At 48.4% G+C, this 27500-nt stretch overlaps 1 pseudogene; it reads right to left on the bottom strand.

Annotated features, from left to right (window-relative positions):
• The window catches only part of LOC146204787 (nose resistant to fluoxetine protein 6-like), a 90196-nt pseudogene that overhangs the window by 52182 nt on the left and 10514 nt on the right, over positions 1-27500 (bottom strand).

Raw genomic sequence — 27500 nt, 5'->3', positions numbered from 1 at the left:
CAGCCGCAGTAGTCGGCCTGCTGAGACTGACTTGCAATCTCTTTTGCAGAGGTACGTGGGGTGTTCCATGTAAGACCATATTTCACAACGAATCTGTTACAATGAGTTTGGCGCTTTGTTTCACTGTACGGAACAGTTTAGCGCCAGTTCCCCCAAAGTATACAAATATAAAAGCAACGATTGCGTGAAGACGGAATGTCATTCATTTTCCTTTGGTCGCCCAAAATTAAACAAACCACCGGCAAACTAATATTTTGCGAGCAACAGCTTTTCCTAACAGGAGTATGGTGGTTTAATGGTGTCCGCAAACGGTGGTCGATTAAGGCGCGAGTGTGTATATAGTTCCGCGTATGAAATCGTTTGCCAACGAGACGCGGCGTATTCCAGCTACGCCGGCTTTCTTTCCTTTTTTTTTTTTTTTTTTTCGCGGTGTTTCTGCAGGAGCACGCTGAGCGAGAAAGGAACGCTTCCGCGGGGCGGCTATATCTGCCCCTGCGCGGCGCTGAAAAAAGAAAACGCAATGATTAAGAGGGGCCGCAGTTTGCGCGCGGAAATGAGGGCGGTGCCTTTATGGCGGAGGTGAAAGGCCGTAAGAATTCACTCAAACGGCCGCGTTCATCTCGAGGAGCCGCCTCAGCGATAGAGACGAGCATCGTGACCAAGGTCAGGGCTGAGCAAGGCGCTTTGTGCTGTCTCCAATCGCCTTCGAGGAAGCATGAAATAAGTCGGACAATGGACGCCCTTGTTCTGCGCACACGCTATATACGGCAGGTTATATACGATTTCACGGAGCGTCCGACACTCGGGAAGTAAAACAAAGGGCGAATCGAAAAGAACGAGTGAGAAGCAATTACTTTCACGCGCACTCAGCGCTCGTTCGCGGATATATGCATGCAGGACAGGACGCGTGCGCCGCTACCCAACAAGCTGTGGCGCCCAGGCGCTGGTCCGTGGGAGGTGCAAGTTATGCACACGTAAATGCAAAGAAAGAAAGGCTGCTTGAACGTGACCGAGGAAGGGACTCCGCCACAGCACCGAAACAAACAAACAAGCATGCAAACAAGCTAGGAAGTAAGCGAGCGCATAAACCAGCCAAGCTGGTCGTGCCTTGGCAGAAACGGGAAGCACATGCGCACGCCCGATAGTGACTGAGCTGAGCACCAAGTGAACGGGTTAAACGTTAAACATGTCCAGGCCGCCCAGCGCGCGTTATACCCGCATGGCAGGCGCGATATAGCCGTTCGGGCACCCAAAATAGCTGCCGCCGCTCAAGTGCGCGACGAAAAAAATTAAAAATAAGAGGCAAGAGGGAAAAAAAACAGCGGGCGTGACAATTACGAAAATGGATGCCGGCATTCCACCGCACGCAGCGAGAGGGCTGGCCCTGGAGTACCTGAAGGGTGAGCCCTCAATGAGCTGCGCGTAGCTCGTCCGCGAGCCGGAATGCTTCCAGCCGGCCGACCGCCGCTCTGGGAACCGGAACTCTGCACGGCATCGCGAGGCGCTGTACCAAACACCAGCCACATTCACTAAATATAGCCGCTACAATTTTCGCAGTGCCGCTGGCCGCCTCGGGCCAGGATCGAGACTGCAGTTATAGTCGTGATATATAAAGGAACACCAACAACGCAGCATTGCTCCTTTCAAAGCACCGAAGGCGGTCTCGCCCTCGCGTTCCCGCCTGCACCGTTGGGCACTAGTCACCAACGACCCTAACTAAGGCCGTTGGTGACTAGTGCCCATTTCATGCCATTTTCTCCTGTCCGAACAGCAGCCTCTTCCAGTGTGTTCGCTCTCGTGCGTGGGCAGCATAAAACTTGGCTCCGAATCGACAGCGTGCAGCTTGAATAGATTTTTTACTCCTGAGAGAGATCCTCGAGCGAAATTGCGACTTTCTGTGAAATCGCTGAAACTGCATTTAGAAGGCGCGATTATCTAAAGTTAGTCTACGTACCGCTTTGCGATGCGCGCTTTAGGCGGGACTCGCGCTGTTACTGGTCACCCGGTTTCTCTTTTGCCCGTGAGAGGCCCCAAAATTTCTTGCGCAGACCATATATAAAAAGCTTATTCTCAAATATTGCTGACACCCTAAGGCGAAAGATCCTATATATATACTACCTGCACGCAGTGTGTGTGTGTGTGTGTGTGTGTGTGTGTGTGTGTGTGTGTGTGTGTGTGTGTGTGTGTGTGTGTGTGTGTGTGTGTGTGTGTGTGTGTGTGTGTGTGTGTGTGTGTGTGTGTGTGTGTGTGTGTGTGTGTGTGTGTTATTGGAAGACGAGATGTCTTTCCAATTTAATAATTTAGTTCCGTTCCACATTAAATGCACCCGACTGTCCTTTAATGAAGAAATACACATGTAACAAATGCTGTTGCACTTAATTCTTCATGTTTCATGGAATTACGCGTGCATCCAACATGTGCTACATAGTGCACATTTTTAAAACACACTTTGCTGCCTTTATATGCCACCTATAATTCTTATGTATTGTAGAAATCCCCTCTTCGCTGAAGCGCGGCTGTCGTGCTTCCTGTCCTGCGCTTTTTATGAGACATATGCGACGGAGCGTGATCTAAGTTCAGGCGCTGTCGTGCTGAGGATTCGCAACAGAACACGATTTGTTTCAAAGCTATTGTCGACAAAATGGTCCAATACTATAATTGGATCCTGAAAGTTTGTGACGAACGCTGTGCCATACTAATTGACATTAGTCACAGCTTAGTATATTTTGGGAAAATATTGGCATGGTCTAACCGTCTAACCCTTCCTCCGTCATATACCACTGCTGCAGTCATGAGAGGAAGAATGTAAGACTCCGGGCAGAAGCGGATACAGAAAGTGACGATACTGTCAGCACGTCCTCTACGTGGCGCGTAGCGCAGACGCGGTAGAGCGGACGCGTGAAGTCGCGTTTATTTTTTAATTCATTCATTCATTCATCAAATTCACAGCTTTGTTTCTTGGTTTAAATTCCCAAAGGGACTCAGACTACGGAGACGCTGTAGCGGAGGGCTCCAGAAATTTCGACCACCTGCACGGGCGCCTTGCTTTTCGCCTCTATCGAAAAGCGGCCGCCGCGGCCAGGATTCTATCCCGCATCCTTGGGTACAGCAGCCGAGCACCCCAACCACTGCGCCACCGCGGCGAGGTAACTTAAAAGCTTCCTGGGAGCAGTACGCCAGGTGCACCATTTCAAGAAAAAAGTGAGTGAAAAAAAGTGCTTTCCGCTGGCTTTCTGCGAAGAGACGATAAGATTTACTCGACTTATGTACGCCAGTTTTTCATCGCAGTACATATGAAGTCACATCTCACTAATAACGGGTGCTATATAGTGATACGCTTTGTGGGGTGTAGCTTACTGCTTTCCGCCCACAGGAAGAGCAAGACAAACGAAGGCAAACTTGACGTAAGAAAATCAAGTTTAGCGGAACAGTGAAACAGAGGGAGAACACACGTACCACTGACCACATTCAGGCTCGCAGGCACAACTCCCCCGTTGCGTAATCTCCGTGCTTTTTTATTATGGCAGGCTGTGCATTGCGCACCCCTCGTGCGCATCACAAACAAAAAAAGGTGTCATCGTTGTTGCGACACATGTGCCGGTCACTACAGCTTCGGATTAATTTCAGTCACATGGTGTTCTCTGACTTGCAGAAAATCGAAGCTATCAATGCCCCCCCCCCCCCCCCCCCCCTTTGTTTTTAATGTAGAAATGCATTGCACATGGCTGGGGGCCAAGAACTAACCCCTGTGGCACACCAGACTCAACTTTGCATAAATTTGAGCTCTTAACTGCAATGCCAACATACTGTTTGCGATTGCTAAGAAAGTTGTATGGAAGGTCCAGCGAGAAAAAGAGCAGAAGAAAGACGCGCAAATCTGTCTCTTAGTCGAAAACGTAATACGTAAAAATGCATTTCTGTAACACTATTATTATTGTTTTACCTCAGTGGAAACGTGGCCGCCGCGAACGGTGCTAAACCCAGGCGAACCATTCGCTCAGCAGCAGAGCGATGCAGCAGATGGACCAGTGCAGAGATTACGCTCACGTTTCTACACAACTTCCTATGGACTTTGTCGCAATTCTTACGAAGTCCTCTCAAGTGTGGCACGTAGAAGAGCTGACGGATGCCCGATGTTTTACTTCAACATTTCCAGGTTACACACCAAATTGGCCATTTATTCTAGTTTACTTCCTGCTTGTCGCTCGTTTTCCAAGAAAACAAAACCATGAATGCATATTGCACTGAGTGCTTCCCAATGATGACTCAGCGAAGGACCATGCATGTGGAGTGCCACGTGACCGCTATAACCAGCTTACTGTATGGTCTTGCTTTCGCGCATGTGAGGCATCACTGTCAGATATGAATCATTAATGAAAGCTAATGCGGCTTTGCAGCTCTGTCTATCGAGGGGGCGAGGGACGATGAGAGGAAAAGCCATCTAAACTTTTATGCTCACTTCTGAGAAGCTGACAGTAACATGTTCTTGTTGTGGACAGTTGGCTCCCGATTGCGTGAACACCATGTGTCAAGCAGTGGTGTGAAGACGCGCGCGCTGTTATTAGCTCGACGAATGACAGAGTGAGAGTGAGCGGGGCGCGAAAGACGACCGTTCGTGTAATGTTTTTGTATCAACAGCCTGCTGCGCCCGAATAAATGGTTTATAACATGGGATATTGCATTTTTCGCAGAACAACCCTCGGCTACGACAGTTCCGGCCGCGAACAAAACAAGCATGGGAGTGTGTGAAAACATGCTGTTTACTCATGCTAAGACTGCGCAACTACGCAAACGCTTAGATTGAACAGAGGGCCTCTTTCTTGCAACCTGTCACCCTCTAGACGTCTAGCACGAGTTCCCACTTATGTGCCGAAAAGCGTATACGTGAAAGCCAAACAGGGGCAGATGCCGAACGAAGCACGAGCGCCTTTCTACCTGACCACTGTGAAGTCTGCTTGGACGTGACTGCCTCCTCTGAAAACCTGGCCCAACTTATTCCGCAGCGTTGCTGAAGAGGCGAAATAAAACAACACGAACACTCGCTAAATAATTTTTTTTTTATCATTTAAAAAAAGTCAATCCTATTATTGATATTCCCGGCAGTGCTACACAGTAGTAAAGAGATATTGCTGCATTTTTTTTTCTTTTTTGAACACGTGATGATTGCGAAAAAGTTGCAATCAGCAACTGTGCATAGGTAGAACTTCATGAGTAAAATCTCTTTTCGACAAATAAAGCTGGTTGAATATATTGCCACGTGCCTAGCACGTGGCAATATATCCTAACGTTTTCATGGTGAAAACAGCGCGGAACGCTGGTTGTGTTCTATAAAGAGGCGCACGATGTACTATGCATGTGCAGCAGCAACGCTCAGGCTTTCGCATTTCTCCACTGCACATTCTGCAGTGCTCTCGGAATTTTTCAGACTGCAATCGGTTGATTACCTCTCTTTACACACGTTCTCCCGCAATTTGTGCACGCAAATCACGCCCTTTCCTGCTCAGTCACGTTCAAACATTTAAAATTTTCCGCCACTAGAAGTTAGGTCTACGTCACCGGTAGTCGAGAATCACGTGACCCATGTGGACGTCGCCATTACCCCACTCGGCTATTATGACGTCTGACTTGCCTTAATTGGCTTTAATTAATTATCTAATTAAACCACATGCACCCAATCTTCTCCCGAGTGAGATTTTTTTCATCCTCTAATGCAACCATTCTTTTTCTTATAACTCTTTTCATTCAAACGTAATCGTGATGGCAAATTCTGGTGACACGAAACTGTCGACATAGCCATACAGTGCTTACGCATTAAAAACTGAATGCGCAGCGAATGAGCACTTTGGCATGCACAACTGTCGCACCACACCCAAAAACAGGTGGCGCGAAATCGCGACGGGCCGTGACTCAGAACAGCCACAAGCGCACGATTGGCTCGCATCGCCACGAGTTCGCGTATTCCCTTTCGTAGTGCTGCTACCTTTAGAAAACTTGACGGGGCAATGCGCTTTACCCAAATTATCCAGTTTTCCAAATTAACAAGTGTCAAATTCATGTGGTTGTAATGTTGCTTCACCAGGTGTTTGATGGAAGCCCGCCACTCTTTTTAAAAACTATCGTTTTTGCGATAAAAGGTGACTTTTCCGCCAATCCTATGCAAGTGTCGGCAGACGTCATGAAAAAGGTGAGTCACGTTATTTAGTTAGTTGGTTAAGTAAATTCTAACAGTTATCTCTTTAACTATGCACTTAGTTGCTATTGAAAGTTTCTCGCTGATGATTAGTAACGGCCGCATATTTTTTTTTTTTTTTTTGCAATTTTGAAAACGCGAGTAGCCTTAAAGCTGCAGCGCAAGAAATATGGGCCATTTTTTGCGCATTTCGAAAATCGCGCGCTGGCTCTGAGCGTGCAGCGACGTCCATCAAACAGCGTCTTGGGGGCGCAGCGCCGAGGGCCATCCCTTTTTCTAAATTCTAAAAATAGGCGTGACTATTGCTAATGGCCAGTTGCAAATCTATAATTCCAATTAGGTGGCTATCTGTAGTATTTAAAAAGTTGTCTATTAATAAATTTAGTTAACCCTATTACTATATATTCGGACACAACTGGAGAGAAAAGCGGTCTATAACCCTTCAAAGGTGGCCCTCCAGCCAATGACATGGCCCGATTTTCATGAAGCCGCGGTTAGTCCGATTAAGGCGTTGTGAACCTCCTCTCATCTGCCACACTCTGCGTTGTCGCGCTAGAAGGTCCAAGAGGATTTTTCACGAGAATCGGTCGATTCCGTTCGCTGCGAAGGAAGTCCTTTAAGGGGCAAAAACCGTTTTTTTTTTTTCTTGAGTTGTACCTGACTATATATTTAATGTGATTCTCCTGTTTACTACGCCCGCCATCATCAATATCTCTTTGCCGAATTATCTATCGTTTTGCCTAAAAATAAAAGCCCGTTTATTTATATAAATTAATGCCGGGGCTTCGCTGGAACACCTGGTATACAAAAAGAAAAAAAAAAAAAAGATTGCTTCATCGTTCACTCTCTTCTCGTTATCGATGCGTCGCTGCTGGGCTTTGGCGTCTCGATGCTGGACCTGGGCTATTAGAAATTGCGTGTAGTGCAGGGCTCCAGATTAATTTTGACCACCTGTGGTTCTTCGAAGTGCGCTAGCGCCGCGCAGCAAGTTGCCGCGTCCGCATTTCACCCCCGCTGATACGCAGCCTCTGCGACTGGGAATAAAGACACAAAATAAAGGAAGCAGTTGCTTTTTCTTCTTATACCGAACCCTTCTGGGCCGCACGATCAGTCCAGTGCTGCACACCAGTCATAAAAACGCACGTTCTGGCTTCGTTTACGACTACCCCGAGAGTATCCACAACACGGAACGTCATGCATGAAAACATTTTTATTTCTCCTCCTCTGCGCTCCCAAATACCGCAAGAAAACGTGCTTCTGGAGGGGAGCACTCGCGACTGCATCATTTCCCGACCTTTCTTTCTCCCGGCGCGAAGGAAGGGGAGACTGTAGTGAATGCGAATGGCACCCCCCCCCCCCCCTGTATACGTGCGCCTGATTTTGACGGGAACTCCTTTGCCGGTTGTGTGTGTCCGCGACTTCCTTCCTGGTGCCGGCTTCCGGTGGCTGGTCAGCCTCGAACACAACTCGGGCAGCGCCCGTTCCTTCTGTTCGCGCATTTTCTTTGTTACTTTCTGCCGCTGCTGCCGCGGCAGGTAGCCAGGGAGTTGATAGGCGAAGGCGTGACGAAACTTTCCCCGAAATAAACACCCAGAATAAGTGGGTTAACGCCACGCTGTGATCGCCGCGATGAAAAGAGACACTGCTCAGACGGGCGACCGCCCGTGAACCCGCCGTGACTGCCTATCGCAAGAGTAGCCCTCCCCGTTTTTCTGTTTACGGCGTGAGTGACACGTGCTTTTAGCTTCTAAGTATGCAACCGTCGCGAGCGTTGCGGCGAGGAATGACACGTTTGTGCGGAGCAGCAGAAGCGCCGGTAAAGGATTGCGCAAGTTTTGCGCAATACGTCTCTCGGAGAGGCGATCAATTGAAGTACAATTGCTGGTATTTTTCAGTGACGGCTGTCAGTGACAGTTCTGCGGGGTTTTCTTAGGGCAGCCATAATCTTATTTGTGGTAACGATCACCGAAAGTTATCACGCGACCTTGATATATTCTATGAGAATGCGCTTCGGTGGTCCCAGTATACCGGCACTCCAGAGAATATATACCCTGCGTGACCAAGTGGCCATGATGATGTGATAAAATGACTACGTAGGATGTTGAAGGCTGTCTGCGTGGTATACAACAACGTATGCTTGAAGAGCGCGATGGGTGCATAGGTGTTGCTCTCAAGTATACGCTTCGTGATAGCGGAAATGCACGACAGCGTTTTAATGCGTTGTGTGTGGATACCTAAAGCGCGCTGTGGAGAAGAGGATGGAGCTTTAATGTGCTATCATTAGTAGGCTCGTAATGGATAAAACCCGGCGTCATTAGTGGCTTGATTACTCGGCATAACAGAGTGAGGAATTCAAGCTCAACGTCGAAGGAGAAAAATCGTTGGCTATACCGGACTTCTTTTTTCAGCTGATCATAAAATAAATAAATCCTCAAATCGAAACTTTCATTATAGTCAGTGTGAGTGGATTAGGCAACACAATCGGAGTCTCAATACGCATACTCTTTCGTATCAATCGCATTGATCGTCTGCGACTTTTTTTTTTTTTTTTTTTTCGGTTCCGTTTTGTTTTCCTCCGGTCAGGCCATACGTACAGTGCTCAGGCGAAGAAACGCGCTTCATTGCCCGGGAATTTTTGGTTCTGTTGTCCTCTCCGTAATGAAAGAGAGTGTGGCAGGCGAGGCACACCGACCACCAAGAGATGCATTGTTGGTGTGGTGTCTCGTTTAAGTAATCGCAGAATAGTTTTGTGAAAATTACAGGCCCGCAAGGAACAACTGAGCCTTCGCCCCCAGCGGACGTATGGGTAGGCTTGCTGACGTCGTCATGTCAGTGCAACAACAGCGGCTTAACCACTTAACGGCCAAGATGAACGGATTCGGGTAAACACGCTGCTTTCCGCAGCAGGAATTGTGGACACGTGCCTTGCACTCGCAATGCTTTCCTGTCTCCTTCGTCATCTGGCACAGCAGCGTCTGGTGGTCGACACTCGTGCGATAGTATTAAAGATCCGGAAAGCTGTATATTCCATCGCGCTGACACGTGAGCCCGATGCCATATATGAGTAATATTACCTATTCTTTTAGACATCTCTTAATGACCGATATTCCCCAGCTGGAGAACAGGGGACCACGCACCGTATAAAACTACTCGGATGATATGTTTTGATGGTCATGGTCGCGTTGACTGTACTTTTTCGCCATGCATTTTCCTATGCTTGTAAGCATATCAGGCACCCAGACGACCCAGATCTCAAACAACAGTTACATCTATTCTCAAAGCCTGCAAAGAATCCAATAAAATGTACAATATTTTGCCGTGTTAGTTCCGGAAGGATTGAATTTTCGCCTTGTGGTCAATTTTTTCCTAGGGTACGATTCCTCAGGGGCCTTTTCTACCGGAGACGGTTTTTCCAGGGCCATGTATACTTTCCGGGGACGTCTTTACCTTCACCTAAGCTGAGCACCGCTCACATCGGTGCGCATTCACTTTGCCCTCCTTGACCCTGCTTTGTGCATACTTTTTTGGGGAAGCAACAAGCTTGCATGGGGCCTCTGGCGTGTATAGCCAGCCTTGTCCCGACGAAAAAAAAAAAGCAGCTCATGCCGACAGATTGGAAACGGTCTATAATTATTTTATGTTTACCTTTGTAGTCACTGCCTACCACCCATTTTTCTTCTTTTATATTGAAGATTTCAATGACTGCTGCTACTTTACTCCTTCCATCTTTATGAAGAGCAATTGAGGCTGTCACTTACAGGAAAATGCGTGCCACTCAGCAAGATTGCCAGCAACCATTTGAAATCCTGCCTTGCGTCAAACCATAACTACCTCGCCGTTTAGAGAGGAGCCCTGCGCAACTTAAGAAGTAGGGTGTTCATCAGTGACGCGCTACTTCCTACATCATCGGGCCGTAGTCGTCACAGCTACAGCAAAACCGACAGATTTTTACGCGTATAAATCATTCATCCCACAGCGCAATGGACATTGAGCATGACGCAAAGTACTGTGTGGAACGAGAAAAAAAAAAAAAGCGAATGTAAGTGATAAAAATAGAAACAGCGCAAGGGCAATGCGGCAGATTTCATGGCTTGATACCGGCAACGTTAATAGACACGGTGCATTTGCATGTGATCATATCATGATATTCGTCATGGCCTGTACAATACAGTTAGTCAGAACAGGGAGAGGCCGAACTCTGCAATGCTCACTATATATATAGCCTCGAAATTTTGCTAGCATGCCACACCAGATTAGCGTGATAAGGATCGAACGACACGCACTCGTACAAAAATTCACGAGCACAAGCATACACATGCAGCATTTTCGTTGATGCCGCAGTACCACATCACATCATTTTGCATCCCATGTGTAGGTGCGGGCTTATATAAACAAACGGACATTCCGTTCTAAATGCAGCCGCATCGTCCCTGTCTGGTAAGAAAACGCACTAGGGTCCGCTGCTTGCAGGCGCGTACCATAGCTAACAATTTTAGTTAGGCACCGGCCGCGTGGAAAACGTCAGAAGGCAATGGCATGCTCCGTTCACTGTTGTCAGCACCTGAGATTAAGTTAGCATCGCCTCCCTACCTGCCGTCGCAAGAAAAGTCTATATGACAATGCAGATAACATCAGAACTTGCGACTATTTATATGGCCCACTAACAGATCACATGTATAGGCTGTTCAGAGCGTTGCGCTGTGGATTGAAGGAAGTGGAATCTCACAGCGACCTAATGGGCAACTGTCGCCTTCAAGGGCAGCCACGCATAGAGCGACAAATCACACAGGCACAGGGTTGAATTTAGCCAGTCACTGTTCCGTTGAGCTGCCACTGCTCCGCAGCGTTCTGCTCAAGCGCTCAAAAGAGAAGAAATGGCGAGGTGGGATCTGTGATGCCAGTTCTGCGGCTATATCGACATCGGTATAGAAAGGAATGCCCAGAGAGAGAGAGAGAACGTGATAAAACATTGTGGATACGGCATGTGTCTTACCGACAAATGGTCGGCTGACGCAAGTAAAATAGATGCAATACTGAGCGACAATAGAAGAGGCAGTAATGGGCTGAATGAGGCGAATGAGGCGTGAAGAGAGCAGATGCCGTTTTCCCCTTTAGACGTGCAAACCATTAGGAACAGAATCAGTTCCACACAGAAACAAAGAAGGGGCTCAACCGGAAAAGTGATAACCCAGAGCACATCGTAACCTTTCAGTGTACACTTGTCCAGGATCGTTGAGCTGACTGTAATAGAAATTGCGGAGCGAACACTTCGGAAACAGACCTCCTGTGCTGTGTACGTATAACATTTTCTATAATCGGGAGCGTTTACCGTACGCGCGGAAGACGTTTCCGACGCGTCCGGCAGCCGCGAGGATAGGCGCGGTCCCTTCCGAACGCGAGCTGGGTCTATTTCCTCGCTTCGCGCTTGTGTAGCGTCGTTTGCTGTGCGCGCGCATTCAAGGAGTATGCGGATAGTTTGTGGAGATGAGGCGCCCGAGGCGGGCCGAAGCGTTTATCTTGGTATGGACGACGGAAAAAGCATTGGAAGCGTTTTTGCTCAGGTAACCGTCGGTCCTCCCGCCTGCGCGACAGTGTTTGTCCGATGTCTAAACACTCCACCAGGCCCGTTTATATGCCTCGTTCTGACTGCAGGGCGGGGTCGAAACGTTCTACGGAGCAGTTATGAAAAAAAGTGCGCGCGCGCGCGCGCGCGCAGCTATTTTGAGAGCAACGTTGAGAGAAGGCGCTTCCATTTCCGCGTAATGAATCGAGGCGAGGCGCCGGCAGGCGCGCGTCAAATAGCGGACGAGAATGACCGCCGCTGCAAATCGGACAGAGGGCCACAGTTCCGCGGTCCGTGCACGTTGCCGAACGCGCTGACGGGCGGGCGCGCACCGGCGAACACGAGCAGTCGTATGAGAATACGCCGTTTGGGCGGACGGGCGGTGCCGAAGATTAATCTTCCGAGAGGTCGGCCCGGGCTTCTCTAACGAGTACGCGGCCAATTATGTCGCACCTTTCAAAGCCGGGGCGATTTTTGTTGCGTCGGCATTCTTCGTCTTCAGCCACGTGCAAATTATTAATATTCTGCCATATATCACTCTAAGCTGTCCACGTGGTGATAACGGAGAGAAAGAAAGCAAAGGAGGGGGGAGGGGGGGGGGGGGACGCTTGTTGGTGCACACGACGCTGGTACCGAGAATGGCGCACTCCAATAGGTTCGAAGGATGAAAGTAAATTACAATCAGCGAGCTGAAGGTTCACAAATTCCATGCTAGTGCATCTTGTGATTACCCTCACAGCAGACCAGAGGCGGATACGTCCACCTCAAAACGATCTCAACCTCACGCAGTGATGTGAGTTGATGCGTGGTCGGCTACGTCGGAGCCCAACTTAATGCCTGGGTTTCAGGTTGAGTAACGTCGTTTTCCGTGAAGTCGTGGCTTTTCGGAGTTATTGCGGCTGAATACGGCGAGCGCTCCTTCCGAATCGGAGTTCAAGTGCCCAGCCGCGGTGTGCAGTGACACTTGCTGGTGTGTACTGTTACTCATCTCTTTAGATCAGATGCCGCGGCCTGCCCCTAGCTTGTGCGGTTTCATTGTAATGCCCCTCAAGCCCGAGCTTACAGGAAGCCCCCCGTTCGTCATGCTGTAAGGACTGCTGTTACCACATTTCATGATTTTTGTTTATAAGTTACCATTCTTTTTGTCCTTTCCTCGCATGGCATGAGTTAGGTTAGCGAGGTTCCTTGCAGAGAACAAACCTTAACCTTCACACTGGTTGCTATGCTTACTTTTGCAGGTTATGCAGAATATTATTGTGCATCATTACGCACCCCCCCCTCCTTTCCCCGCACAAGTTTGTTTAGATTTTCTGCACACTGCAGTGTAGCCTTGAACTCTACAGACGACGATGAGGAGTCATTCTGAAGGTCGCATTCTTCCTCCAGAACGGGACAGACGCGTGGACGTACTAGGGCCGGGACTGTAAACTGACAGTTAGGGGCAGCTCACTGTGGGAGTAAAACCAGATGTCCCTGAGATAGAGCGCGAAGGGGGGCGTGGCGTCGAGTGCAAAGCTCACGTTGCAGGCGGCGCGTGTTCGTCTCCTTTTGTCGTTACTGCCATTTGTTGAAACGAGTTCTAAAAGCCTAAACGGCTTCGCGAATGCACGCAGTGCTCGCGGGTGAAGTTGTCATAGGCGCTGTCGAACCACCGGTTTTTTTTTCAGTTCTGAAGAAAAACGGAATCAGCCCAAAGAAGCTAGAATCTATGCAGTTGAATAAATGTTCTTCCGGATGCTGTGGAAAAACTTAAGCATATTTAGCTGTCCTCTTACGGTGCCATGATGGGGGGTGGGGACTTGGACAGAGATTTCACTCAGGCGAATTTATAAGGGAAATTGGAGTTTGTGAGAGGCAGAACACTGTCGTCCTGGGCCAGATGTTTCCCCCCTGTGTGAAATAAATTCCTGGGACTTCTAGGTAGCCACGCTTAGAAGGAAGGGGCAGAAACGAGGGAGCGATTTGATCTGTGTGTGTGTGTGTGTGTGTGTGTGTGTGTGTGTGTGTGTGTGTGTGTGTGTGTGTGTGTGTGTGTGTGTGTGTGTGTGTGTGTGTGTGTGTGTGTGTGTGTGTGTGTGTGTGTGTGTGTGTGTGTGTGTGTGTGTGTGTGTGTGCGCGTGTGTGTGTGTGTGTGTGTGTGTGTGTGTGTGTGTGTGCGTGTGCGTGTGTGTGTGTGTGTGTGTGTGTGTGTGTGTGCGTGCGCGCGCGCGCGTGTCGGGAGGAGGGGGAGGGGGAGCTTTTACCAGAGGCCACAGCCCACAGCACACTTCTGCCGGCAAGAAATTGCGACAGAAGTCTAGCAGCGCACCAAAGTACAGACGAGGCCTTCAAGCAGCCTCGGGATACGCAAGTTTTTCAACAAGCAAATCATTTACAAAGAGTCTGAAGCCTTACAAAACGGGATTTTCCCATTTCATGCACATTCAACAGTACATATATACACGGCATATTGAATAGCTGTGACTCTGCCATTGCTATGAAAGGCGCCATATGTAAAAGCCGACAGTAGCGTTTCAACTTTAACCCTGCATTTACAGTAGTTGCGAGCTCCTGTGGCGTAAAATTTCTCTTAATAGCGCGAACTATTAGTGCCGAAAAGGATTGAAGAAGCATGAACTGTGCAGTCCTAAATGCCATTATTATCATAACCGGTTATTATAACGGTACCGTCATCATTTTGGCTTGTTTATCTGAAAGGATATTCAACGTATGGATTTTTACAGTTTCAGGTGAGTTTTACAGACTTTCTTCTTTTGAGGGCGAGAGCTCGACCTCGACCTCAAAGTGTGAGCTTAAGGTGAGATTGATTGAGGTTGCTAGAAGTGTTTAAATAATTGAGGCGACGAAGCCTCAGGACTCAACCTAATTTAGTGTGGTTGAGTGAGGTCACCAATTTCTTTTTTTTTTTTTTTAATTTTGAGGTGAAGTCGAGATCTTTGAGGTCAAATACCCACCTCTGCAGCGGACACAAGTGCATAAATGTCATGAATTAACCAGGCCACATTGTTATGTCTATTCGGCTCTTGTCCCTTGCTTCTGCGCTTGTCCCTTCATGGAAGGTAGCTCAAAATTGTCCTCTGTACTGTGGTAAATATTTTCATAAGCGTACTCTACTGGAGCCAGTTTAGTTGCTTTTTTCTCGTCGACCTACCCGGCATCACCTTGCTACCGCCAAGTCATTAGGAATGTCAGCAGAGTGGCGTCATTAACCTGGCGGAAGCAATGGGCGCGAGCTCCAGCCAAGAATCAACTGTCTCCATTTATTGCGCGAAAATTCAAAGAAAGTTGCTCAGTTACGTTTGTGAAAATGTGGTTATGCTAAGGTGTATGTTACAGAGAAATATATTGCCCCAAGGTAAAGCTTAAAAACCATGCCACAAATTGACCGATTTTCTCTTGCAGTGATTCAATTTGAAGTCACACTTAAGCACATGAATGAAGACATTATTCTAGAACCTACACGCCTTGATCGCGGGGGACGAAAAGCGCTAAGAGATATGATTTTGGATAAAATGTAAATTATTGTCCTGCAGATGTGCTGCGCTCGAGTATGCGGCTCTAAGCGAAAGAAAAAAAAAAAAAAGAAAACATCTTACAACGATTGCTTGAAATGCATTGCAGCTTTTCTGCATATAATTTGGGAATCCAATGACAACATAGACGATGTCATCAAATTAGCAGCTCAAATATTGCTTTGAACCGGGTTATTTTCTCTTGCTTAAAATATCGGTAACTGAATAACAATACACGCAACTTTTTGCTCTTGAGTACATTGGTATACAGCCCACGTATAGGACATTTGTAAAATGAGATGCTCAGGCTATACGCACGGTGGCTTATAGCCCCTCCTGGCGCGCCGAAAGCCATACTTGCAGCACAGTGCATATAACAACACACATATGATATGAAGGCCAAAGCCGGTACAAGCGTTCTATGGCGAGCGCATTTCATTACTATACATGATTGCAGAAGTGATAGGCTGCACCGTCCTTTGATGTCTTCACAGAATGACTACGTAACGGATACTGCGTCGTAGCACGCCGTAGAAGAATGCGCCGCGTAGGAGTGCCCATTACTGTCCGGGGAGAAGAGATGACTCCATTCGATGCTGTCCTGCTACTTCCGCAGAACCAATGGGATACGTAATAACGTTGCGTGGTCCGCCCGCTCCCGCACAGTCCGGAACGGGGTGCCGGGTGCGCGCGCACGCAGTGATTTGGGCTAGACAGCAGGAAGCCGCGCGCGTCCGCATTCGCGCGAACGAAACGAGCGGGACGAAGAAAACGGTGGCCAGAAAACTCTACGGAACGTCAGGCCGTCACCGCCACGCGTGATCGGAGCGACGAACCCGTGACACTTCCGTTCCGACGCGAATCGCTGCTCGGGGACGTAGTAAATTCGCGTCCGCGAAAGTGCACACTTCCGGCGGGCATACGGCGCAGGAGATGCCCTTCAGTGTATTTTGACGCTGTCGGTAGCGCTCCGGGCGTCTCTCTCCACCGGCAGGCCATGCGCGTACGGAACGTTTCGAGCCAGAGCCGCCTAGTTGGAGCCCGTACAAGCCATGTACCGGCTACACAGCACGCTCGCTCTCATTCCTCGGGATCGCTGTGTCCCGTGGCTGTTTTTTCACCGCGCGCTCGTTTGCATCGCGGCTGACCGGAAGCTGTTCTTCAGGAAGCGGGGCATTAGAGACGCTTGCGCTCAATCGCAACTCCTCCTCTCTCGGTCACTTTTTCTCATTCCATTTTTCTCCTCCTTGCGCGAAGGAGCGTTGCTCGCGCGAATCGGGCCGTTGCATGGGAAAACATTGATCTCGTCCCCCGACGGCGCCGGCAAGCGTTGGTTAGGTCGAGGCGTCCTGGATGTGTTTGCTGGCCTCCGGATTCGGGGTCGAGGAGTCCACCACGGAAACGCTTATGCGCCACGATGCGTGCATTCCCAATTAGCGGCACCCAGCCCTCTGGAGAGATCACAAGAAAAAGACCGAACGCAATGGGAAAGGGCCGAGGGTGGGGTGTAAATGAGCCAGGCCGAGAAGACATAGGACTTCGAGGGGAACTCCAATGATTCAAAAGAAATTGTAGGGGACTAGGTCATTCACGTCTTCCAGCAAGCAGTATAGCGCATATGGCAGCCTAACACAGAAGAGGGGATGGACATGGGACCTGCGCCAACTTTCATCTGGCTTTATTTTGCTGTCCAGGCAAGCAAAATAAGCCGAAACAACAAGATATTCGCAATAGGAGCTCACGTAAGCGATGCCCATTTACGCAAACCGCTCAATATACATCATCTCAGGAGCGCCACAGACGTATCTTTGTCGCCAGTTACTCCCCAGCTTTCTCTTATGAAACGTTTCCAACACTTCCCTTTCTTTACTATCCCACTTTGTGCGGTAATTTTTAATTCGTATAATCGTGGCTCACACCTTCAACAGTGGACGCAATGATTAGGTAAATGCTTCTCTCTTTTTCAAATAAGGAGGGAAAAGGCACCGCTGCGTGGTCGTTAATGCAACGCCTCGTCTTGCCTATGCAGACCTTCCCGCAAGCCAATGGGAGGAACAAAATGCCCCAATAAACACACGCCCAGCCGGGTATGAAATCAACATCTTGATCTTGCAGTGCGAAATCAAAGCTCTATTGACAAAACGCTCTCGCTGACAGCTCTAACCATGCGTCAACTTACTGCCACGAATATATAGATAATAGGGTACTTTTCTGTATGTATAGTATGTATAGTCGCAGTAAGGCTTGCTACGAAAAGGAAAAGTTCTGCTGCAGTAATGAGGGTTGCTGCGGCAGTTTCTCATGTCAATCTCTGCAGAATCGGCTGATACAGTTGGGCACAGCTCAAGAAACAAGTGCCAGATTTCCCTCGAAGTTGGCCCTTCAGCCGATGGCGCCGCCCGATTTCCATGATGCCATTGTTAATCCGATTGAGCCTTTGCGAACGCCTTTCGTCTGCTACGCCCTATACTGTCAAGCTAGAATGTCTACGCGCTTGATGGGCAAAAGCCGCCCCTTTTCCTCAGTTGTATCGGACTATATAGAGCTTGCGACGTGCGTTTCAAGAACTGTTTGTTGGGATCGCCCGAAACATCGCCAGTTCGTGTAAGTAATTTATGACTATAAACAATGCACGTTGGCACGGTATTTAACTGCGCAAAGTGTTACATGACTTTGCACGCATGCACGCAGTGTCGCGTAACACAATGCCAGAATGACGCATGCTGAACGATGGCGCGGACCACGCAAGGAAAAAGTGTCATATCGTAGGCTCCAGTATGAATGGCGGTGCTGACCAGTGGCAAACTAGCTGAACAATCATACCCATCTGATTAAATGAGGCAATAAATATTGTTTATAAGAAAATTAATTGCGAAAAGAGCCGCTGCAGCTAGCGCAACAAACGCAGGCCTCAGTATCCAAGCGTATCGTTGCCTCTGGCATGCGGCTAAGCGACGCTGCGACAATATGCATTTGTTATGTCAAATGAAGGGCTCAAGACCTTACTGATAGTTGCAGGTAGAAATGCTTGCTGCCAAACATACGCTTCCACGAAGATGCCGCTGAACTAAAAATAGCGCACGACGTCGCCGCCTTTAACGTGCAACACCATCTCAAAGGCGATCGCTCGGGCCACTTTTGGATTCTTTCCCTTCTTCCTGCCTGACTGACTGCACACACGCGGGTGGTGCTTCTGCTTTTGGCGCCCGCGCAAAAGCGAGCCCTCTTTTTTTCTTTCGACGATCGAAACAGATGCGTCGCGCAGTTCGTGATCCGCATTTGAGAACCGGTGGTGACACACACGAGCACGTTTCGAATGCCCGGGAAGAGGGATAGGCTCGGGATTAGCCAGTGCCAAAGCTCGCCTCTGCTGCCCAGTTTTGGGGGAAGGGGGCTTCCTGCCGCCCAGTCGGCTGCGCACGCTCCTTTTGTTTTCTGGTAAGCACTACAGCTGTTACCGGCGCAAGTGGAGCATTGGGCCAAGCGAAATGAAACGGCGCGGAAAAGAGAGTGTGGGTCCGGCATGCGCGCCGTGCTTCCTCTTCTGCCCGCGTGCGCGGACTGCGCGGCTTCGCCCGAGACGTGCTTCGCGCTACTCGCTGAAAACTCGGGCGCACCGGGTGCTGGGAAACGGATTCACAGGCGCCGCATAAAAGAGCCCGACAAACGGGGGGATTAAGCCGAGAGACGCGTGCGTGCGGCGAAGCCGTATTCTCGGGAAGCCGTCGAAAGCGGCCGAAGGGGCTGCGTCGTGGTGGGAACCTGTTTCGTATATAGCTCCAGCTACCGAGTACGAAACAGAAGGCGCGAAAAAGTGAAACGCAGAATCGAATTGCGTTTTAATTTGTAGGGATAGCGGACGAGATGAAAGTTTGGTTTGGTTTGGTTTGGTTTGGTTTGGTTTGCGGGGTCCCAAAGTGACTCAGACAGTGAGAGACGCAGATGGAAGTTTGCCTGCAACGAGATATTACCATGTTCTAGTGACAAGTGCGCTACTTTCATTAAAAACTATGGCAATTCTAGCAAGCAAACTGCGGAGCGGCGAAACTTTTTACGTGAGGATTCTTGAGGTTACACCGCTGTTCAGATCGAAACAGCGATCACGAGTTCTTTTTCGGATGCCAGGCTTGAATGGAACCGCGGGAAGATTTTTAAATTAATTTTTTTCATCGAGAAATGGGTCTTTTGCTGCAAAAAAAAAAAAAATAGCAACGTATGCAGAAACTAAGACCCTTGGAATATATTTTACAAAGGATAAAAATTGGACAGGGTCGTCCTGGTCTTCCTTTCAAACTATACGTGGAGCGGCCATGGAACAGACAATAATGCTGCCGTCCTGTAGATGAGCGCGAGTACTATCCATACAACGAAGGATGCCTTTTAGAGGAGGCGAAAACCAAAAACGTCCGTGTTATTCATGCACTACCTTCGGTTCAGTTGCCCATACTACGTTCACGTTCGTCAAGCAATAAAACATCGGAAACGCAACTCGCTGAGCTCTGTGTCAGGCAGCACAGACACCAACTGTGCAGATTCTTTTAGCGGATTGGAATTTTCGTAGTCACCACAGGGAAAACCGTCTCAAGAACAAAGCAGCAAATGTCCTTCAGACAAGGCTCTTCAACACCGTCATTTGGCAACGATGTCGCTGCCAGAGGCCCTCGCGCACGCCATGGTTCTTTCCCAAGGCAAACGCAAGGTGTGCGCGAGACGGGTATGATGAGAATACTTTGAACCGCTTGACTTGGGGCAAACGCTTGACTCAAATGGCTATCTGCCTCTGTCCGAAACACTTTGGAACGGCGTGCTAAGGGAACCCTCGAGAGGATCATGCGTTAGCTGGCTGTGTTTCTCATCGATGATTTGAGTTAACGAGACCGAAATGCAACCTGTAGAGCTCAGGTAGCGCGCACGGAACAAGTAGACGAGGTGCTATAAGAGCTGATGCGAAGCCTGCATAATGCAGTGTGCCACTGCTATACCCGGGGCGGCCCCCGCCGCGCGTGGAGGCCGGAAGAAAGCGCGCGGCACCTCTTCCGCTTTGTCCCAAGCGTCGTTAAAGCGCTGACCTTTCGTAAAACTGGGCTGAGAGCTGCCGACTGCCGCTTACGCAATTTAAGCAACGGGCTTGGTCGTAAAGGCTCTATCCCTTTCCCCGCTTTCACTTTCGAGCTCCCCTGCAGGACTGGCGAGCCTTTCGGCCGATTTCCGGAATTGTGTAACCCAGCTACCCGAGAATACGTCGAGATGCCTACGGCAGATATAATGCGTGCGGAACGCACATTAAACAAGGAGGGAAGAAAATAGAACGAGCGTGCAAGCGCCATTTAGGCTCGCCAGTGTCCCTTGGAAAGCGGGGGTACGGCACTGGCCTGCTCACATCAAAGCAGAGAGCAGCCAGCTTAAGACGTAAACGCCGGGACATACTAATACTCTCTGAGATAAGATCGCCCGCACAGTCTGTGAGCTAGTGTTTTAGGTATAACCTCCTCGCTCGATATGTGTTGGAAAAATGAATGAAATGATCCGTGTTAATATTGCTTAGGACAAATAACTGGAGGACGTTTGCTGTTAGCAGATTTGCCGCAAGGGGGCTTTCCAAGGTAGGCATCCAGCGTGAAAGGGTTACACGGATGAAAATACCCCCCCCCCCCCCCCCCCCCACACACACACACACACTTTTTCAGACCAATTGAAACAGGCCTCTCGAAGGAATTGGGCAGGCTGCAAGCAAAAGGGAAGCAGGCGTCCCTATTCATTAAAATATCTCAAGCTACACACAACCTGTCTCATGAAAACTGTGCGAGCACAAAAGACCGAAGAAAAAAAAAGTGCGATTCCTCATGAACATTTACGCAGTTGCTCTCGGATGTATCAGTGGTCATTTGGCAGAGAAGACAATACACGCCCAGCCACGAATGCCATCGAGGACGCATTGCGCCGGTGCGGAATTCTAGACGGCCCTCCCATGTCTCCTTCTCACGAACCTCCCAAGAACACCAGCCGGCCATTATCCGCCCAGCGTAACCGTGAAGCATGGACGCAGAAGCTACAGCGTCCAGCCCTTCCTGCCGACGGCCAGGTTACTCGTCACGCATCGGGCGTGATCCCAAACGAGCGAGGTCAGCGTCGTGGCCGCGGCCTTTGTCGATGCCTGGCTCGTTTATCTCTTGACCCAGCTGATCGCCGAAGCCGGTGGTGCTCCTCGATAAAGACGTGGGCGCCGTCTTGCAACTTGGGTTAGAACGGCCAAGCCGCTCAATGGTCGGGTCCAACGTAGCAGCCGCCACCGGAGGTGGCCCACATTTCGATCTGCCGTTTGTTGCCTTCGGCCGCGCCAAGGAGGAAGTCATTGTGAATGGAAATGCCTTTCCTGGAACGCTCCAAAACGCCAAAAAGTGGGTTGCCTTACGTAACGATTGTCTAAATCGTTGAGAGGGCGCCCTCCTCCGGGCTTAGCCGCGTTTCGGCCCTCCTCTTTAGAGGCCATCTCGTCCTACCGAGCAGAGGGCACTCGCTAGCTGCCTGTGAAAACGAATGTGCACGTGCGTGTGCTGCCCACGAAATTGATCAGGCAACGGTGCGCGCTCCGCCACAAGAATGCGACGGACTCCACTGACCGCGCTCGAAAAACTGGAGCGCTAACGTTGCCAAGAAGTTTGCTAGGGGTGCGTGACCAATTGCAGATGGTCAGGGGAAAGTGAGTAACCGGAAGTAGTGCGCGTTGAAAGCACCCCGTTTTAAATGTGGTTGCTCATACTTTGTGTGCGGTGTTTGCGAATACGTACGTCACAAAAACCTCCTGTTGCCCCTCCTTCACCTCCCCGTCAACAACTTCGACACAAACGCGTTGTTTGTCGGCCGTGAGAAGTTCGCAAAATAACGCAAAAGGAAAATAGAATGAAATGCACAGCACTGAATCATTCTTTGACGTAGAACTTCCATATCAACCATGTTTCCGAACGCCGTTGGCGTGTGCTCAACAATGACATCGACAAGAATGTAAACAATAGGTCATAAAGGATTATATTGAAATTTGACTTCCTGTTGTGCGTCAAAATCATGATCGTTAGCCGTTAGAATGAATGCGCAAACGCATCATTATGAAAAATATTCAAAATTTCTATAGCGACGCGGAATTGAAAGACGACTTATAAGAGCATTTTTTTGCAATGCTTTCATTATGACGCGGTCAAAATCTGTCGTCATGCTTCCCTGGAGCTTCCAGCAGATTTTCCATGCTGCTTTGCAAGTAGAATTATAAATGTGGCTTAAAATTAGTTATAGAAGGAGAGGAGTAGCTGCAACTGTATCAGATTAGGACAACTAACCTACCTTCCACTTCATGCAGGATATTCACTTCTGGCAAGCACACGATCGATATGTCACATTAGGCTTTAGAAGGCAATCATATATAGAGCCACCACTTGACAACTATCCCCCCGGGTCGGCGACAGTTACTAACCACGGCTTCTAGCCTCTCCCCTTGGTATGTCGAGCGCTTTTCGTTTTTTTTACTTTTGCAGTGCGTAAGAACAAAAGTAACAGTTTCCGTTTTCAAGGCAAAGATTTTGCCTCACTTTACGCGCTGCGTCTGGTCCCCTATCTTCGCACTAATCTCAGCTATTTCCAGCGGTGCGTGAAGCTCTGTCTCTCTTTTTGGCTAAATACCTGCAATGCCAACGAGCGCAGTCCAGAGAGGCTCGTGCGGGCGCACTCTCCCGCCTTTTCGCTTTCATGGCCCAGGGAGAGGAGAAGCGAAGAAACCATTCGTCTCGCACGCATTGTGGCCAAGCGACTGCGCTTCATCACCATTTCACGCTGCCTCGCGCATTCCTGCCTATGTCCATCAAAGCGTAGCGGAACATCAGATATTTAATGGATAGCGCGAACACTCTTTGCCCCCCCCCCCCCTCTTTTTAGCAGAAAAGAGTAAATAGGAAATGAGAGCGCTAAAGCGATACGAAATTACCGGCAAGGAACTCTGCGCGCATGCAAACGTTTCATGAGGAAAATAAAGACGCAGCAACCGAGCATTCTCAGTGGTCACCCAAATCGCGCTATGAATAATAATAATAATAATAATAATAATAATAATAATAATAATAATAATAATAATAATAATAATAATAATAATAATAATAATAATAATAATAATAATAATAATAATAATAATAATAATAATAATAATAATAATAATAATAATAATAATAATAATAATAAATAGTTGGTCAAAGGAAATGACTGCGCAGTAATTGTCTTACTCAAGATGGATACCTCAGCCGTGTTCTAAAGAAGTGATGATGGAGTCGGTGAAAGGAGGAAGAAAGAAGTGCCTTGGCAGAGAACTCTACATTAATTCCGATCATCTGGCATTTGGCATGTGGAGGCTGAAAAAAAAAAAAACTGAAAATATTTTATGGCAACAAACTTCTCTCTCTCTCTCTCTCTTTTTTTTAGCGGGAAAAAAGTCAAAGAAACAGCAAATTTCCTAATGAGATTTTAACGTTTCATGAGCGCTTGCTTTCAGTTTGTTTATTTATTTTTTCTTTAATAACCACTACAGCATTCTCCGACAAAAGAGTAGATAGCAAGTGTTACAATAATTTAGATTACATCAATTCTTTATCCAGCACCTGACGTCCCAGAGCTACATCGGCGACGAGCGACGCTGTAGGGGAGGGCTGCGAATAATTTAGATTACATCAATTCTTTAACCAGCACCGAGATCCCAGATCACACGGGTGTCTTGCATATCGCCTCTAAGGAAACGCGACCTCCGCGGCCGCGATCGAAACCCGGTACTCTGGTTGAATTATCGTGCGCCCATGCCATTGACTGCAATGAGAGCGTCTCTCGGACGTTCGTACTGCGCGGAAGTGGGCTGCAGGCAGGTCATACAAATGCTCCAGGCTGAACACAAGTCAGAAATAATGATTTACTTCGATCATGGCTTAAGTCGAACAAAATAGCATAGTGTGCTGCCACGCAATGAATACGGCACAGAAGTCCACAAATACTTTTGAACGCGTAAGCTGCTTTATCCAATACAAGCTTTCTCGCAGGCAACATTGGTTGTTGTTTAGGTTCCTTTCAGGAAAGTTGTATAATAATTTGATGCGAGATATATTCGAGATGACATCTAATGAGCTTTAGAAGAAGCCAGATGGAAACTTCGACTTGTACGACTGCGCAGTCTTGCCATGCGTACATTAACAGAGCAAACATGAGAAAGATTGCCCTCGTGATGTATGAAAAATCGGTTAATGATGAGAAAGGTACCACCGTGGTTTAACGTCTTTAGGCACTTTCTGCGCGTGAAACGGCCACCGGTGGAAAAAGCGAGCAGTGTGCGAGTATTGTAACGTTTCACACGGATCTCCCAATGCAACGTGTTTGACCAGGCATCTGTTGTCGAATAAGAGATTTCGGCTGGACATCAAAGAAATTTACTTCAACGAAAGAAACGTCAAGCATCAGAGTTGCTTATCTTCACGGTCATCAAGTAAAAAAATTGAGGCGCTATTTTGCAGAGGCGAAGAACAATACCCGCTACTGAAACAGATCAAGGGTGCTGAGTCTTTTGTGCACTGTATACCACTTCGCAGCTGCAAAGCCAAATTTACTCTAGCCCATTTAAAGCTTCTCTCTACCTTCTCAATGGAACTTTGCTCGGCTCGAAACATACGCGAGTGAAGCATCATATAGAGCAGATATAAAAAAATGCTTCCTGTTGGACTCTTTTGACAACGTACAGACTAGTATCATTTGCGAGGCACTGTGTGGCTGTGCTAGAACTATTACTCTGTTGATCAGTAGAAACAGTGAAGACTCGTCGCACTGTGATGTATGTTGCTAGCATGATGTGCAAAGTGACTGAAATGCCCGGAAGCGATGAGGTATGGGCGTTATAGTCACGGGCAGCAATCAGACAGTGGTACTGCTGCAAGTAATAATCCCATGTTACATGCATTCGATATTCGGCGGAGGGTCTAAGCTTGCTTATGAATGATCTCATAAAGAAAGGACATATGATTCTTATACTTTTTTTTAGCGAATTGATCTATGATTTTCTAAGTTCTACGCATGCGTTTCATTTTTTTCCAAACTTTTTCCTGAAAAAAAAAAAGAAAGAAAACCTTATAAGAAACATTATTATTTTCCCAAACCATTAAAAACTTCCGGTAATTTTTCATCTCTAGCACCGAGATCTCAAAGCAAACGGGCGCCTTTTGGATTTCTCCTCCATCAAAACGCGGCCACCGCGGCCGCGTTTCATTCCGAGCGTCCTGGTGTTGAGCGGGCGAACGCCAATACCACTATACTGAGCCACCGGGGCGGTTGATTCTCTTGTTCGGAGGTACGCCTAATCATTTAGGAGCGCCGTGAATTGGGGAGTCACTGATTGCTTTGGGCTTGGGGAAGTTATTTATAATCCACAAAAGTTTAATATACGCGATAATTATCGCATTTCGCTTTCGCCGAAACGTGGCCGTCCCGAGCGGAAATCAGGCCCGCGTCTTCGTGCTCTGCAGTGGGATGAGAAAGCCACAGAGAGGGATCGAAGGGCAATGCAGCGAAGGTCTATACAGCACTCATTGGAAGAAGGGAAAAAAGTCTGTCGTTTTCTTCAGCTCTAGGCACGTTTGCATTCCGTAATGAGGACAGGGTGCAGCACAACACGAAGAGAACAAGGGACTAATGGAGAAGACAAGTGCAAGATCTTATCCGCGTCTCCTCATTTCGTCTGTCGTTTCTTCACCGTAGCGGTACACTCCCGCCTCTAGAGCGCGGTTGTAATTTCGGCAGATTCCGCATTGCATGAAACGAAGCCGTGTATACGGCGCGGATATGGCTAGCCGTTGCTGCAGGGGGCCTCGTTTTCCCCGCAATCAGAAATCTTAAGCTTCAGAGCGAGGACCAGTATAAAAAAAAAAAAATAGCAAGCATTTGCGTCAAATCACTAGATGTGCTCGTAGCCAACGCCTGTGGCTCACGTGGAGGCAAGCAGCACGAGCGCATCGATTTAGTCAGCGTTAGAAACGTGAGCAGCAACTCGTCTTCGGAACTCAAATTGCCGCCATCGTTTGCGGGCTGGATGCTATAGTACCACGCGTTTGTATGGACCACCCAGCGCCTTAGAACGGGGACAGGTGGGCTAGACGGTGCAGAAACACGTGAACGTACGCGAGCGCTCCTGAAATAACGGCAGCGCTCAGAAGCAACTGATTGCACGCTCACATGAGTACGCGCAACGCCTCGACGCTTTGTATTCATCCATTTTCGTTGAGCGCTGAAGGAGTGCCGCTTTTTCCCGTACTATTCATCACGGAGAGAAAAGCGCGCGTCTCAGTCGCGCTAAGGAGCGGTCCGCGAACGAAAGTCAGTGGCATAGCAAGTCACTTCCTAGCTAGGACGAGGGAAGAGAAACGGTGACTAAAAGAGCGCAGGTGAAGGTACTCATCCGTCGTTAGAGACGAGACTGCCATGGAGCAATCACGCTCTGCTAGCACGCGCTCGTTCCTTTTCTCTCTCACTCTCACTCAGTCCTGTTTTACTCCTCCTTTTGCGCAAACGCCATCAGTCGCCGACCGCAGGCTCATCCGTGAGAATTCGAGATAGTAAAGCTGCCTAGGTACCGACAAGTTTCGAACATATAAACGTTTTCATCTGGTATAATATACGGAGCACGTGTAGCAGTTTTTGTTCAGGTAAGTTTTGGCAATGCAAGAGAAAATGCAACAAAATTTTCGGTATACGGTTCGCGGGCTGTACGCGCCTAAACGCTGAAATTGCACGGCTTGTGGACTATACAGCATTTTTATTTTTGTCGAAGACGGCATAAAATTATCGGCGCCTATTCTGTTACAAGGTGTTTTGGCACTTTCGTTATGCGTGCGCGCAGCTTTTTACGCGCTAATTGAACACCTTGCTCCTGCAGGCTGTGGAACGGATGCGGAAAGCTATAGGAGAATTATATTTCGAGAAAAATTCAACAATGTGTACTATACAGCGGGCGCGGTCTATAATACCGGAAATCGCGGTACTTAATTATATGACGTCCTTTATTGAGCAGCACATTGTGGGCTTGTTTCGAGATATTACAGTGCAGTGGATCATTGTACAAATTTGCCAGATCATCATAATATAGTTGTCTCGAGGGAAATTATAAGAGTTAGTATTTCATAAACAATAAAAACTGCGAAAGAATATTTCCAGCCGCCGCAGAGAAAAT

This window comes from Amblyomma maculatum, chromosome 1 (genome assembly GCF_055883805.1).
Source record: "Amblyomma maculatum isolate TAMU_Amacu chromosome 1, ASM5588380v1, whole genome shotgun sequence".
NCBI lineage: Eukaryota > Metazoa > Arthropoda > Arachnida > Ixodida > Ixodidae > Amblyomma > Amblyomma maculatum.
This window is presented reverse-complemented; position numbering and strand designations above follow the sequence as displayed.